Source organism: Neltuma alba, unplaced genomic scaffold, assembly GCF_004799145.2.
Source record: "Neltuma alba isolate B1F8T4 unplaced genomic scaffold, ASM479914v2 tig00012185_pilon, whole genome shotgun sequence".
NCBI lineage: Eukaryota > Viridiplantae > Streptophyta > Magnoliopsida > Fabales > Fabaceae > Neltuma > Neltuma alba.
Window position 1 is genome coordinate 828,005 of NW_021636727.1, and position 14,273 is coordinate 842,277.

The 14,273-nt window shown below is 33.8% G+C and overlaps 1 pseudogene; it reads left to right on the forward strand.

Annotated features, from left to right (window-relative positions):
- Positions 1-5,759: 5,759 nt before the first annotated feature.
- On the forward strand, positions 5,760-14,090 carry LOC114724316 (auxin response factor 3-like; annotated as a pseudogene).
- The last annotated feature ends 183 nt before the right edge of the window (positions 14,091-14,273 follow it).

Sequence of the window (14,273 nt, forward strand, 5' to 3'; positions counted from 1 at the left end):
AATTCTATTTAAGCCACTAGGCAATGAAAACTAAATATCTTTCTTTTTTCCTTGAAGGCCAGAGAAAGGACATATCATTTTGATGGATTGGGCCATGTACGGGTTATTTGGGCCTTTGACAAATTTGGACGTTAGATTTCCCCCAAAATAAAAAGTAATAATTTATTAAGTTCTTTTTCAGTTATTAATAATATTGATTCTAAATAATTATTAAATAAATTTTGATAGAAAATTTAAGATAGTGGTAATCATATTCCCAGTTTTTTCCTTTTCTTTTTGCTGCCAAGAGTAGAAACCTATACATTCCTAGGTTATATAAAATCATTAAAGGTTAGCCTAAGATGCGGCTGTGAAGATTTTTGTTATAGGTGGGTTGGACATGGACATTAATGGTTAACAAACAAGTGAAATATTTAAAGCAAATAATGTAGCTCTGCATCTGCAAAATGGGCGAATACTTTATCATCGAGACCAAGAGCATCTAACTAATTGTGGAATTGACAATTAAGACCTCCAATTTTGATAATAAAATCTCCCTTTTTTAAATACACACGGTATCTAGTATTTTTCTGATCTTATATATAAGAGCTCGTGAATAGATCTATTTTGATTGTCTTCCAAAATTATAATTTATTTTCCCTATTAACTACTCTTATTAAGAAGATTTTAGATATAGATAGTTTTTAATGCAAATGATTAAAAGGGTGCTTTAAAAAAGAATAATACTTACATCAAATTATTTATATTTTATGTTAAGTTCTCCAATCATACATGACTATGTATCATATTTTTGAAATATTAGTATTTAATAGTATTTAATTATAAATCTATATTAATAGAAAAAGACACATAATTATAGATATAAAGAATTTGACCTAATTTTTTTTAAAAGAAAAAATAGTGCATGTTTCTGATAAATAACTTACTTAACTATTTTTTTTAATTTTTAAAATTTAGTTATATAAGTTGTACATTTATAATCGAACTAACACTATCAAGTCAGATTTAAAATATCACCGAAGTTAAATTAAAGGTAGTCTTTTTTTTTTTTTCCAGCGTGATTTTTTATTCATTGCAAGGTTTAACGTCTCAATTTTATTTAAAAACATTAGTCCTTTCTCACTTGGCTCACTTCCAATTGATAATTTTTCCTCGCTAGTTTAGCAATGAGTTTGGGTGCTCAACAAATGATGAGCATCAAAAACTTGATCATCTAAATTAACTTTATTTTTATATTTAATGTAAATTTTTTATTTTAGGAGATGGAGAATTTCAAATAAAAAATATTTTTCATTTATAACTCTCCAAATATAAAATTATTAGTCTCAAAAATTTTAAACTCAAAACTGTTGTTTTAGATAATAAATACTCAAATTTGGATGAGTTGGCAGTGACATAAAACTCTAATAAATTTTCTATTTTGAAACGTATTAACTATCAATTTCATAAGCTTTGAGTAACTAAATCTGATTTTTTTTTTTTTTAAAAAAAGAAAAGTAATTAGCCACCTCCCTGATTGTTCAGGCACAATGAATGGGTTAGTCACAGGTTCTTGTCCAAAAAAACAGGTAATTATTGTGAAAGGACCCCCTAATGGCAAAGTCCAAAAAATGGGGCTCGGTGGGTAGGGAAAGTAATTGGCAGTTTGTAAAGTGAAAAGACCACACAGACTTTGTAATTATATCCTTTTTTGCAGATTCACTTGTCTTATTTCTTTTGGTTAATTGTCAGTATTAATCACCAAAAACCAATTCCAAGTATGAAAATAAATTGGGGTTCCCTACCCACCTAAGGCTCAACATTATTTGATCATTTTTCCCTCATAAAGTATAATTTCATTCTCAATTGATCACTGCTTGTTCCCCATTCTCAATTACCATATTCAAGTAAATCCTTATTTACCATAATGCAAATTGCAATAATTATTGCAGGATTCAATCCGTTGATTGCTTGGGAGAGAGAAGAGGACTAACTAATTAATAATTAAGATTCAAACCTCTTCATGATATAATTAAAAAGTATCAAAAGCCATCATCTAACTTTATATAAAATTTTAATATGATATCTTAATTTTATAGAGTATGTTTAGTTTATCAAGTCTAACACGGTTAGTATCAAGTAATACTTTTCTGTATCAATCATTAATATATTAGTATTTAAAAATGTTTTATTAACATTTAAAATTTTGATGTTAGCATTTTTTTTGTTAATAATATTAAGATTAGAGGAGAAAAGATATTTTATGAAATCAAGGGATCAAAATAAATCTGATATGAAAATAAAAGATTAAAGATGCATTCTTATCAATAAAAAATAATAGAAAAGACTAGTTTGTAATCATTAAGTTATATACATGGATTATATGATCCATAATCTAATGTTTTATGTTGAAATCTATAATATAGTTAAAATTTAAATAATATTTATTTCATTTTATGAAAATTTAAAATTTTAATTCTTCTAAGAAATTAATTGGTCATAGTAAATTATTATTATTATTAATATAACAAGAAGGCAAAATAAATTAAAATTAAATGTCACCACGAAAATATGATATTGAATAGTTAAAATTACTATTATATTAATAAACATGAATTTTTCTAACAAAAAATTAATCAGCGAAAAGTTGAGTTTAGTTTTTTAAAATTAAATAGAAAAAATTAATAAAATTGAACTGAATAACTGTAGAGTTTTTGGGGAAAATGGAAAATAATATGATTTAAGAGAACTATTACTAATGTATTGAAATTTTGTATTCTAAAATGATTTTGATTTTATTGAACACTTAATAATAAATTCTTTTAGTGTTTTTCTTGATACGATAAATTCTTTTAATGTTAACATTGGCTAGAATACGAGGAAGGTACTCTTCCAATCCTTAATATAATATCTATTTAACTAATTTGATTAGATTAAAGAAGTTAAGTAAATTAGTTAATTATAAGAAAAGTGACACATTTTTTCTAAAACACCAATAACCCATCTTCCTATTGTACTTGATTATGGCTGAGGGAATATCCATAGAGGTAATTTAAAAAAAATTGATAAATATGAGAAATGGATCTTATATTTAGGACCAAAACTAACTCACAAATTAAATCCTATATTAAGAGCCAGAGGAGTATTAAAAATCAGAATGGTGAATCAGTCGGTTGTAACAATGATTTAGTAGGTAGTGGTTTAAATAGGATTAACTTAAAATCAAATCCATAATTAGAATAATATTTAAATAAAAAAGGAATTAATCTAAAATAAAACATCTATGTATGAATTACGCATAATTCAACAAAATTGAACTTGATCAACCCCATCTAAAACTCTTGATCCAATCATCAAAGAATTGGTTCATTAATTTATTGGTCTAACTGGTCAACCTGAGTTAGGATATAAAACTTGAATTTAACTTGGTTTAAATTATTGAAACACAAAGTATGGTTTTAAAAAGTCCATAATCAACTGCTTGTTTTTTTATAATTTTAAAAAATTCTAATTATTTTTATATAAATATGGTATTTTTAGTATTGCAGACAAAAATTATTCTTTTAGTTGATTTTTATTTTATGATTTTAAAGAGATATATATACCCACAACCCATCAATACTAGTGAAGTAGAATTTTTTTGGGCCAGTTCAATAAATTAACTTTTTGTTTACTATATCTAATCCTAGATATAAGATTACTTTATAATACAATTTGTACTACAATGATAAAATTAAAAATTTTAGCAAATTAATTAATAAGAATTCTTCCGTTCAACCAAAAAAGTTTAACTTTTTCTGTCTACTATTTTACCCCAACTAGCGGAAGCCCAAATTTTGTTGCCATCTGTCTCATGAAACTACCAAAATCCTTCATCAGCCTTCTCCACAGGGTAAGAAGGAGACAATTTGAGGTAGAAGGGGACAAAACAGAATAGACATTTTAACTTTTAAGGATATCTTTATGATGATTATCTTACATCGTCTATATTTTTCATTTTTATTACTTTTTATTAGAATTTGACTAACCAAAAAAAAAATTGAAAAGCTAAGGCATGTTTCCGCCGGAAAAAGTCCATAATCTTCCTTCCAATTAAGTTTATTCCATTCAGCACACATTAATAAGAACTGTTTCTACCGCACTGACGTTCTATGTGAGTCTAATTATAATAATTTTGTTGGAGACCAATCATTCTCACCCAATTCTTTTTATTATTATTATTATTAGTTAAGTTTTTACATTTCATTGGAATTTAACCCAAAAGAAGCCACACATACATATGTATGTATGTGAAAATTTCTTTTAAAATACTCAAGTTTCAAATTAGTTCACTGAATTCAACAATTCTTAAATTGGTTCAAGGGGACTGATTTTGGAATTTGTGAATATTGTGTTTTTACCATGTTGCCTTTTACTTCTTTTCTTTCTAAAAATAGCCATCTTTAACATATTAACTATTAACAATAATTTTTTAAACATTCATAGAAGGCTAAAATATATTTTTAGTCTTTTAATTTTACATAAGGATTTATTTTGGTCCCTTAACTTTATAAAAAGTAAATTTTTAATTATTTAACCCTAAAACCATTAATAAAAAATAATGATATTGAGCTATTAAATGTTGATAAAATATTACTAAATACTAATATATTAAGTTTAATTTTCAAAACAACCATGATTGTTTCAAAAAATCATCATTTAAAACTAATAATTTTAAAATTAAAAGATTAAAAGTATACTTTTTAAAATTAAGGGACCAGACTGAAACTTTACATATAGTTAAAGGATCAAATAAATACTTTAACTATTCACAAAAATAGATTAGTTGCTGCTTCCTCCCATAAAGAAGAATATTAGTTATCTACAATTTCATGTAACATTTGAGAAGACTATTGTATTTAATACCGAATAGTGTCTTAGGAGGTGTTTAGATAAGATCAAAACCATAGGTCTAAAAGTATTTTTATGGTATACGAAGTAAATATACAGAGAATTTATATCGATTTGCAAAAAATACTTTCAAAAAGTATTTTTGAAGTTAGCCAAACACTTTTTTTAGATCAGATTGCTTTTAATTAAAAAAAATCTATATTTATCCCCCCAAAAAAAAAAGTGAGGTGTGAGAATATATCCGTCATATTCTGGATCAAAGTATCGCTGGTCTTAACACCTCACTTTTATATCTGAGTCTCGACCACACATCACAGCCAGTCACCCACCAGTCGCAGGATTGGCAGTCACTGCAGCAGCCTCAGGCTGCACACAAACAAAAAAAACAAATTCAAAAGGTGAGAAAAGTAAAAACCCCATCTTTAAACAAAACCCCAATCTTTAATCCCAACGAAAGCTGGATTTCATGTTCCCCAAGAGAATTCATTGCACCCCACACACATGATTGAAGCTCTCACTCTCTCACAGTTTCACAGTCCCTCCTCTTTCATTCAAAAAGGTAAAAGAAAAGTGATCTCCAAAAGAAACAAAGTTAAAAATAGCAGAGAGTGATTGCTCAGCGGGTACAGAAGAAGGAGGGGTCTCTCTTTCTTTTTCCGAGTGTTGGGTCACACCTTCTTTTAGCAATGCCAGGGCCTTTCGTCTCCCACGCCCTCTGAAAAATGCAGGTATCGATGAAACCACTCATCACTCCTTCAATCTTTTTCACTTCTTCTTCTTCTTCTGTTTCTCTCATTCACGCCCACTGTACAACCACTTAACAGCTTCTTCTTCCTGTGGTTATTGTTGGTAGATTCGTTCTTCTTTTCTGCTAATTGTGTAGCAAGGGCTTGGTTCTTATGGGGGGTTTGATCGATCTCAATACTACGGAGGACGATGAAACGCCGTCGTCTCTTTCCTCGGCGGCTTCGTCTTCGTCCTCTCACTCTGGTGTTGTAACTACTGCTTTGGCCCCTTCTTCTAACGCTGTGTGCTTGGAGCTATGGCACGCATGTGCGGGTCCAATGATCTCGTTGCCCAAGAAAGGAAGTGTTGTTGTGTACTTCCCACAGGGCCACTTGGAACAGCAGCTTCAGGATTTTGCGGTCGAGGCCTGTAATATCAATTTCCCATCTCATGTTTTCTGTCGCGTACTTGATGTTAAGCTCCATGTAAGCATTCTCTTCCTGATTTTCGGTAGGAAAAAAGTGATTTATGTCCCTAGTTGGTCGGGTTTGGATATTTTTTTCTTCCCTTTTCTAGTTTTCCTTTATTGGGGTTCTGTTTGCTTGCTGAGAAAATTGATTGGAGATATGTATTTGAGACCTATTATGTTATATTTGCCTATTATTGTGTATGATCAGTGGGAAAATTTTATGTGTATTCTGCTATTTTCCCTTCCTTCTTCGTGAATGGTGAGTGATGGCCAAATGTTGGTCTATTACATGACATATATAAGCGTTTTCTTGGCAGGCCGAGGAAGGGAGCGATGAAGTGTATTGCCACGTCTCGTTGGTTCCTGAGAATGAGGTGAGGTTTATTGTTTTAGTTTGGTTGTGTCGGAGAAAGTACTGAAAAAGGAAACAAATTTCAACCCTTCGATCTTGCATTCGTGGTTCTAGGAAATAAAGTTCGCTAAACTCGCCTATTATAATGAAGTTGTTACATTTAGCCGAGTTTCATATTTCTGGAAACTGAGAGCTCAAAATACTTAATATGCACATAGATTCATCCCCCCCCCCCCCAATGCTATACTTGTCCTTTTAACATAGCCTCAGTGAAAAAGGAAAGGACAAACCTAGACATTACTAATAAATGTAATATGGTAAATTGAAGAGTTGCACATTGATTAGAGTACCTTTAGTTGAATTACAACTTTTTTTTCTTTGGCTACCTGAAGAGGAGGAAGGTTTGAAGCTTAATCTCTGCCCATATACCATCCATTCTTACTGCCTGAGCAGGCTGAGCTAGCCTTAGGAGACTTATTAGAATTGCTTTTATTTTGCATGAACTTGCCCTTTGTTCTTAGCAAGTGGAACGAAAACTGCCAGAAGGAGAACTTGATGCTTATGTCGAAGAGGAGGATGCTGTTGCTGTGGTGAAGTCCACGACACCCCACATGTTCTGCAAGACTCTGACAGCTTCCGATACTAGCACTCATGGTGGGTTTTCTGTGCCTCGCCGAGCTGCTGAAGATTGCTTCCCTCCCCTGGTAACTATGGATTATGTTGCATCCAGTGCTCTCTCTAGTCAGTGTCACCCAGTTCAATTGCTCCTTTGGTCATGGTCTATATGTTTTGCAATTTTGTTTAGTTGAAGTTAATTTTTATAAGCTCTTTGAAGTGTGGTGGCTTTATCCAATTTGAAAATCTGCAGTTATAATGATATATCGTATTGAACAAATTGTTCCTTTAGGATTACAACCAACAGAGACCTTCACAGGAGCTTGTGGCAAAGGATCTGCATGGCCTGGAATGGAGGTTCCGACATATTTACCGAGGTATGGCAACTTGTCTTCAGTGTACTAGAATACCACTTGACTCTTCGTATTTGTATCTTTACTCTCTATCCTATGGACAGGTCAACCAAGGAGGCATTTGCTCACCACTGGATGGAGTGCATTTGTAAACAAGAAGAAGCTTGTATCTGGAGATGCTGTGTTGTTTCTTAGGTATGAAGACTTCAATTTGAAGCCCGCATTAGCATTTATTCCCAATCAGGACTAACCATATAAATTTTTGGTAGGGGCGAGGATGGAGAACTGAGATTGGGAATTCGTAGGGCTGCTCAATTGAAAAGTGGTGGTACTTTATCAGTTCCATCTGCTCATCAGTTGAATCCTAGCACTCTGATGGATGTGGTTAATGCTTTATCCACAAAATGTGCCTTTAACGTGTATTATAATCCCAGGTATTTTCCCTCTTGTCTCATAGTTTTCTCTACTGTTAGTTAGAGGTTAGAGGAAATCTGTCCGTTATGAAGTGTAATTGCCGAGTGCAATGTTGATTTAACTTGATGATTTAGGATGATATTTCCTTTATACAAAAGAGGGAGAAATTAATATCCTCCTTCAACTTTAGGTGACTAACAACCCCAGTGGAGGGGAGCGTTAGCAAATGGCTCAAAGTTGAAGAGGTTATTTGCATTTTTCTCTATGCAGATAGGGCCCGTTGCTTGGCCTCTTTTTAGCATTTCTCCTCTAGTTTAGAGAAGAGGTTTGTTTAAATGGGTTAGGAAAAGTACATCGCACCTCAATAGTGCTTCTAACTCCTTAGCTCTGCTTGTTTTTACTATTTATAATATTGTGCGCAGGTTATATTTTTTGGGCCAAGAGGGTTTTGCCCATATTTTGATCTAGTTTAGTGGACACTTTTTGTCATTACTTACATGTTTTAATCACACTACAGTTGCTCCGGATGCTTACACTAACTTTCCCTTGAAGTTCCAATTTATTTCCCTTCCTTCTTTCAGCATGTTTTCTGTTATTTAGATTTCTAGGCACAACAGCCTTTTGCTTGAACGTTTTACCTTGCTACTTTCAACGTATAATAGCCCCATAAACAACCCTGCAGTGCAATCAATTTAATATTGGTTGCTGCTTTTTCCTGATTTTACTCGGTCACTTAACAGCCAATGGGTTTTTGATGACTATAAGTTGCTCAAGTGTGCTTGGAGTATTGGGTCTTGGGTTTGTCATGTCAGCTGAACTCTTACATACTAAAAGAATGTTTCATTACCAGTGATGCTACAATTACATCTATGATCTACCGTCTTGGTTAAGTTTTCCATGGTTTCATCTAATCCTAAGATTTTTTCCTTCCTTTATTTTTCCTTTGTTGAGATGCTTTCTGATTATTATCGTCTTTCATATATTTCCCTTTCCGTTGTAGGGTTAGCTCATCAGGATTCATAATACCCCGTCACAAATTCTTGAAAAGCCTTGATCATTCATATTTGGTTGGAATGAGGTTCAGGATGCGTGTTGAAACTGATGAAACTACAGAGAGAAGGTTTTTCTTGATTGTGCTGGTGGCACTTAAATAATGGTCTCCAAACAAATTCTTACTCAAATTACTTTTGGTGGCAGGTGCACTGGATTAATTGTTGGAATGAGTGATGTGGATCCTATTAAATGGCCTGGATCAAAATGGAAATGCCTGGTGGTATGTCACCAGAAGCTTTTTTACTTCATCTTTATATATGCATTTTATAGATAGGTGTGGGTTCTATACCTCTAAAAAAAAAACTGGGGGGGGGGGGGTTCGTGTGTGGGCCCCTCTCCTATAAGGGAGGGTTAAATTGTCAGTACCAAAAAAGTATGCGTTAGATGGCAAGTTAGGAGATGATTGTCTGCATGTGTTGTAAGGTGAACACCTTAGGCTGTAAAAGACTATATATTTTTCCATCGTTGAAGAATTAAACATCCAAATTTGTGTGGATTTTCCTGCTGTTTTCTCCTGTATCACATCAAATGCAGTTCTTGACATTTGACACTAATGAGGATAGTGCTCACGTTTGAATAAAGGACTGATCTTATGAGTAATCTTAGGGGTGGACTTGTTGAGGCAGTTTCTGGCCAATATGCTCATGCCTATCTAAATTTCATGCTAACTGAAAAAAACCAGTATCCAGACTCATTTTGGTAGTTGTGGCTAAAATTCAAGGCTGCTTAGTCTCTGCATACAATAGTTACTACTATTTAAACATATAGTTCTTGCGGAAGAGGGCAATACTATAAGGAAGTAGTGCTCACATGTTCTGATTGGCCTCAATACTGTAAAAAGTTCTCTGGTTTAGTGCCGGCTGTTATTTTTGTTGTCATTTGTTTGAATCTCTAAGCAATACAGGGTCCTTTGTTGTTCATTTTTTTTTTATTCAGTTAATTTAAAATGGATGCTTCTCTTATGGTTTTTCCTTCCTTCAAATTTGAGTATTTTTTAATAATTCCCAGATTGCACTGCTTTTTCCTACTCTCCCTTTCAATATAGCATACCTTATTTCCTTCTTTTTTTTTTGGCCAGAGCAGGCCAATATTAAAACATTATTCGTATATTTGTTTCCACAAATCATGTGAATATTGAGTTGGCTTTTTTTTTTTAATAATTTTTATGTAAAGCAGATAGATTTGATTGCCAGTTTCACAAGCACTCATGTTGGTGGCTGAAAATAAAATTATACTTGATTACATAAAATGTGGCTCAGATAACTTCAAGCTCTTATCCTAGGAAATACGTCGTTCATGTTAATTTGAAAAATGAAATGAATTTGATAACATTCTTATATAAATAAAGATCCCAGGAACACAGAATTCATTAAAATGTACAAGTTTGCCATTCCAAAGCAACCTAGAGAGTGCCACTGATAAACCTGTTTTTGGGCTTCATCTAATTGCCAAGTGTTGGCTTCTTTTTTTTTTTTTTTAATAATTCTTCTGCGATTAAGAGGCTACAGATATGACATTTGTCACCTGTCCATCATGAGGGGTTTATCATCTTCTGGATGTTTTTGACACAAATTAGGTTTTGCTTGAGTTCGTGTGTTAGAAAAATAGTCGCATATTTTGATTTGGAATTTCCTGCAAACTGCTTCCTGATGATTTGTTGCATTTGAAGTTACTTCAACCATAGACCATTTTCCTTTGGGTTAAAGTGTGTTTTTGCTTTGGAAGTATATCTAGGGGAGATATGGGCACCCTAAAGAAAATTGTGGTGCAATTTAGCGCATAATATTTCAAAACCAATCAATGTTGTCTTTTTTTTAGTGGTCAATGTCAGGTCAAAAAATGTCTCTTGGCCTGCACTAACAGTTAGCTTAATGTTAATTGCTAAGAAAGGGCAATATTACACCGGTTTTGAAAGATTTTGTGCTATATTGCTGTACGATGTCTTCTAGGGTTCCCATGAACCCTTTGGATATACTTTCGGAGCAAAACTGCTCTTTAACTCGTTTTCTTTTTTTTTGCCTGTTAATATTATGATATCTGATTGTAACATGATTTCATTCGTTTTGTTATATAATTGATGACAGTCATGATCTTCTTATCTTTGCAGGTCAGGTGGGATGACATTGAAGCCCCTAGGCATAATAGGGTTTCCCCTTGGGAGATTGAGCCATCTAGTTCTGTTCCCACTTCCAATGCTTCCGTGGCAGCTAGTTTTAAGAGGAACAGGATTGGTCTGCCTTCAGAAAAGGCTGAATTACCAGTCCTGAGTAAGTCTCTCCAATTAAGGCGGATGACTATGCTTTGAACCAAAATTTACTGTTCTGTTGATCTGAATGGTCTAAATTTCTTTTTTATTAATCATATTATAATCTTTCTTAATAAATTTAGACTGTTCAAATCAATGGAATTGTTTTAATTTTTTCAATATAACTTTTTCACTTGAAACTGAGAGGATCCTTATCGGATTTATTATGAATACTGTTTGGTTCTAATATTTTTTCTGGAGTTGGTTCTGTTATTTCTTCTCCTACCTCACTCAGTGTCAGGTCTAAAAATACTTTATTCTACAGATAGGATTGGAGGATCAGACTTTGGGGAATCATTGAGGTTCCAGAAGGTCTTGCAAGGTCAAGAAATATTGGGCGTTAATACCCCATATGTTGGTATCAGTGCCCAGAGTCACCAATTATCTGAAAGCAGGTGCTACCCTGGATCAAACTGTTCCAGAATTGTAGCAACAGGAAACAATGTCAGGGCCCCACAAGTGAGTTCTGACATTTCATGCCATGGCATAGGCTTTAGTGAATCCTCACGATTCCAGAAGGTCTTGCAAGGTCAAGAAATACTTCCAAGCCAACCATACAGAGCCTTGTCTGTCAATGAGGCTCATAGACTGGCGGCTTTGGAATCTTTGATGGTTGTCAATTGCTGGGCTCCAGAAATCAATGGTCTACCCAGATGCTGGACAATTCTTCCCATATGCATCCATCTGGGCCAGTTTCATCCCCATCATCTGTTCTGATGTTCCAGCAAGCAGCCAATCCAGTTTCCAACCTTGATTATGGGAATAAAAGTAATCAAGAGATGGAAAGAAAAATGCACCACCGAGGTTCGTATGTTTCTGAAGTGAATGCTAGAAAATTAGCGCAATCCCCCATCTTATGAGCCTGGTTCCTGTGGGCAAGTTCAGGAAGGAATGAATTCTTTTGCCACGTCAAATTTTCATAATCATCTGGTCACGGCAAGTTCAGATGATTCTATTTTGCCACTGACAGGTAGCCGAGAGTTGGCTTCTTCATGTAAAAGTAGCTGTAGACTCTTCGGTTTTTCATTAACCAAGGAAAATCATATTGCCCATGAAGAAGCACGCTCCTCTACAATCACCTGTCATTAAATTCCGGACCTTCCTTTCTAAGACATGTTGGGGATGAACTTCAGCTAGGGCCTTCACTCAGGAACAAGGCGGCTGGAAGCAACTGTACCAAAGTAAGCAACCTAAATCCTGTAAGAGATGCTATTTTACATGATACTGAGGAACTTATCTAGTCTTCATAAAAATGATCATTTGAACTGCAATTAAGAGATGAATTTGCTCCATTCTTTTTGTTTTAGATATCCTTCAGATAGGATTGAGCCCATTGTGGTGCTGGAGGCTGGCCCTGGGAACTAATCCTTTGGGCCTTTTTTCTCTTTCGAGCTGGTTCTTTCCTTTTGTATCCAAAAAAGAAGGAAAAAGAAGAGCGTAAATTTGGAGAAAACAATGAGCAGTTAACCAAATGAATGATGTAATGTTGGTTGTAGATAGCACATGCCAGTTAGTGCTTATCATCAATTTCATTTGTAGAGTTATTAGTGATCTTTCAAGTTTGATTGAGTGTGATGCCATATTGTGGTTTAATATAAGTACAGAACATGGATTTAGTTTTTATATAGGGAAAAATTACATTCGAGGACAAAAACTTGATAAAATTTACTATGAATGACTGAAAATTTAAATTATTCTTGAGGACTGAAGGCCGTGATTTTGCCCTTGAATGAACAACAAATGCCCTTTCTGGCAACCAAAAACATGCCCATATGGTAAGAGAACTAAAATCTTATGTAATGATCTCAAAAATCCCTGTAACTTGAGGAAGTTTGGGCTATAACATCTTCATGCTAAGTGATGCAAGATGATTAATACCTAAAGTCTGATAGTAGCAATAATAAGAATTTCTTGTTATTTGCTTGTTTACTTCTCCCCCAGTTTCTCTTTTTGTCTTCCCCACTCCCTCCTCCCCCTTTTTCCCTTACCCTCCTATGTCCTACACTTGGTGGTAACCCTTTAATGTTGAGAGTTGGGAAGAAATGCTGTAAGTTCCACTAATAGTCCTGTAAGTTTTCTTGTAACATGGACGCCTAAGCGGTTTTTAATGATGAGAGTAGGGAAAGATGATGAAGCATATAACCTAGTGGTCAAATATAATAATCTCAAAAATTTATTCCAATTTAAGGAAGATTAAATTGTACCCTTCTTTTTTCTTTTGGCAATAGAATCATACCTTTCATAGCTGAGCTAAGAAGCAAGGTGCTTAGAAACTAAAGAGTTTGTAAGTAACAATCCTGGTAGTCTCTTGCAATTTTAAGAAGCATAAGACGTAACTTTCTAGAAGAAGATAATTGGGGTATTGTTATTTATTCGAGGAAAATTAACGTCTTTTGATCTTTAGAGATAAATCGGTTGTTCACAAATTTGTATTACAAGTTCTTCAATTTTTAGTCTTTGAAGATGAATTTCCTTTTAATAGTTTTGTTATCAGTTGCTCAATTTAAGCACTACTAGTACTGTATTACTTCAGCATAGTGCTGCATGATTGGATCTTCGGAAGGGTATTCATGGGTGGGGTCAACCCTAACCCAGGAACACCACAAGCTACATTTTGTAGCTTATTTCTGGCCCAACCTGGTTTCTAAACCTGGCCTGAATGGACCAAGACCGGGTTTGCTTGGCCACTGGTTCAGTGAATAACCCTCGTTCATCTTCCAAGTTCTTCTCATGCATTATACTGAGTTTCTTCTTAATAGTTTTAGACTCATTTTGACTCTTATAATTTCTTATTTGTTTGCAGGGAGTGCTTCGGTATTGACTAGAGTCTAATGAAGCATGTTTGCAGAATGATGCTGGCATGAAGGCTAGCAAGAGAATGTGGATAGATGATAAAGTAATAGAATTGCATAAAAACTCAGTATTTTGCCAAGGGAAAAACCTATATTTGTTTTCTATATTCCCAGGATTTATCTAAGCTGTTAAGGTCCAAACCAAACTACTTGTATGAAATATTAATCTGAGGCATACACTTCTTATGTGAACTTTTAGACGATCCCTGAAATATGAAGCATCTTTATCTTCATCTGATATTAACCAATCATAGTTTGACTAGTA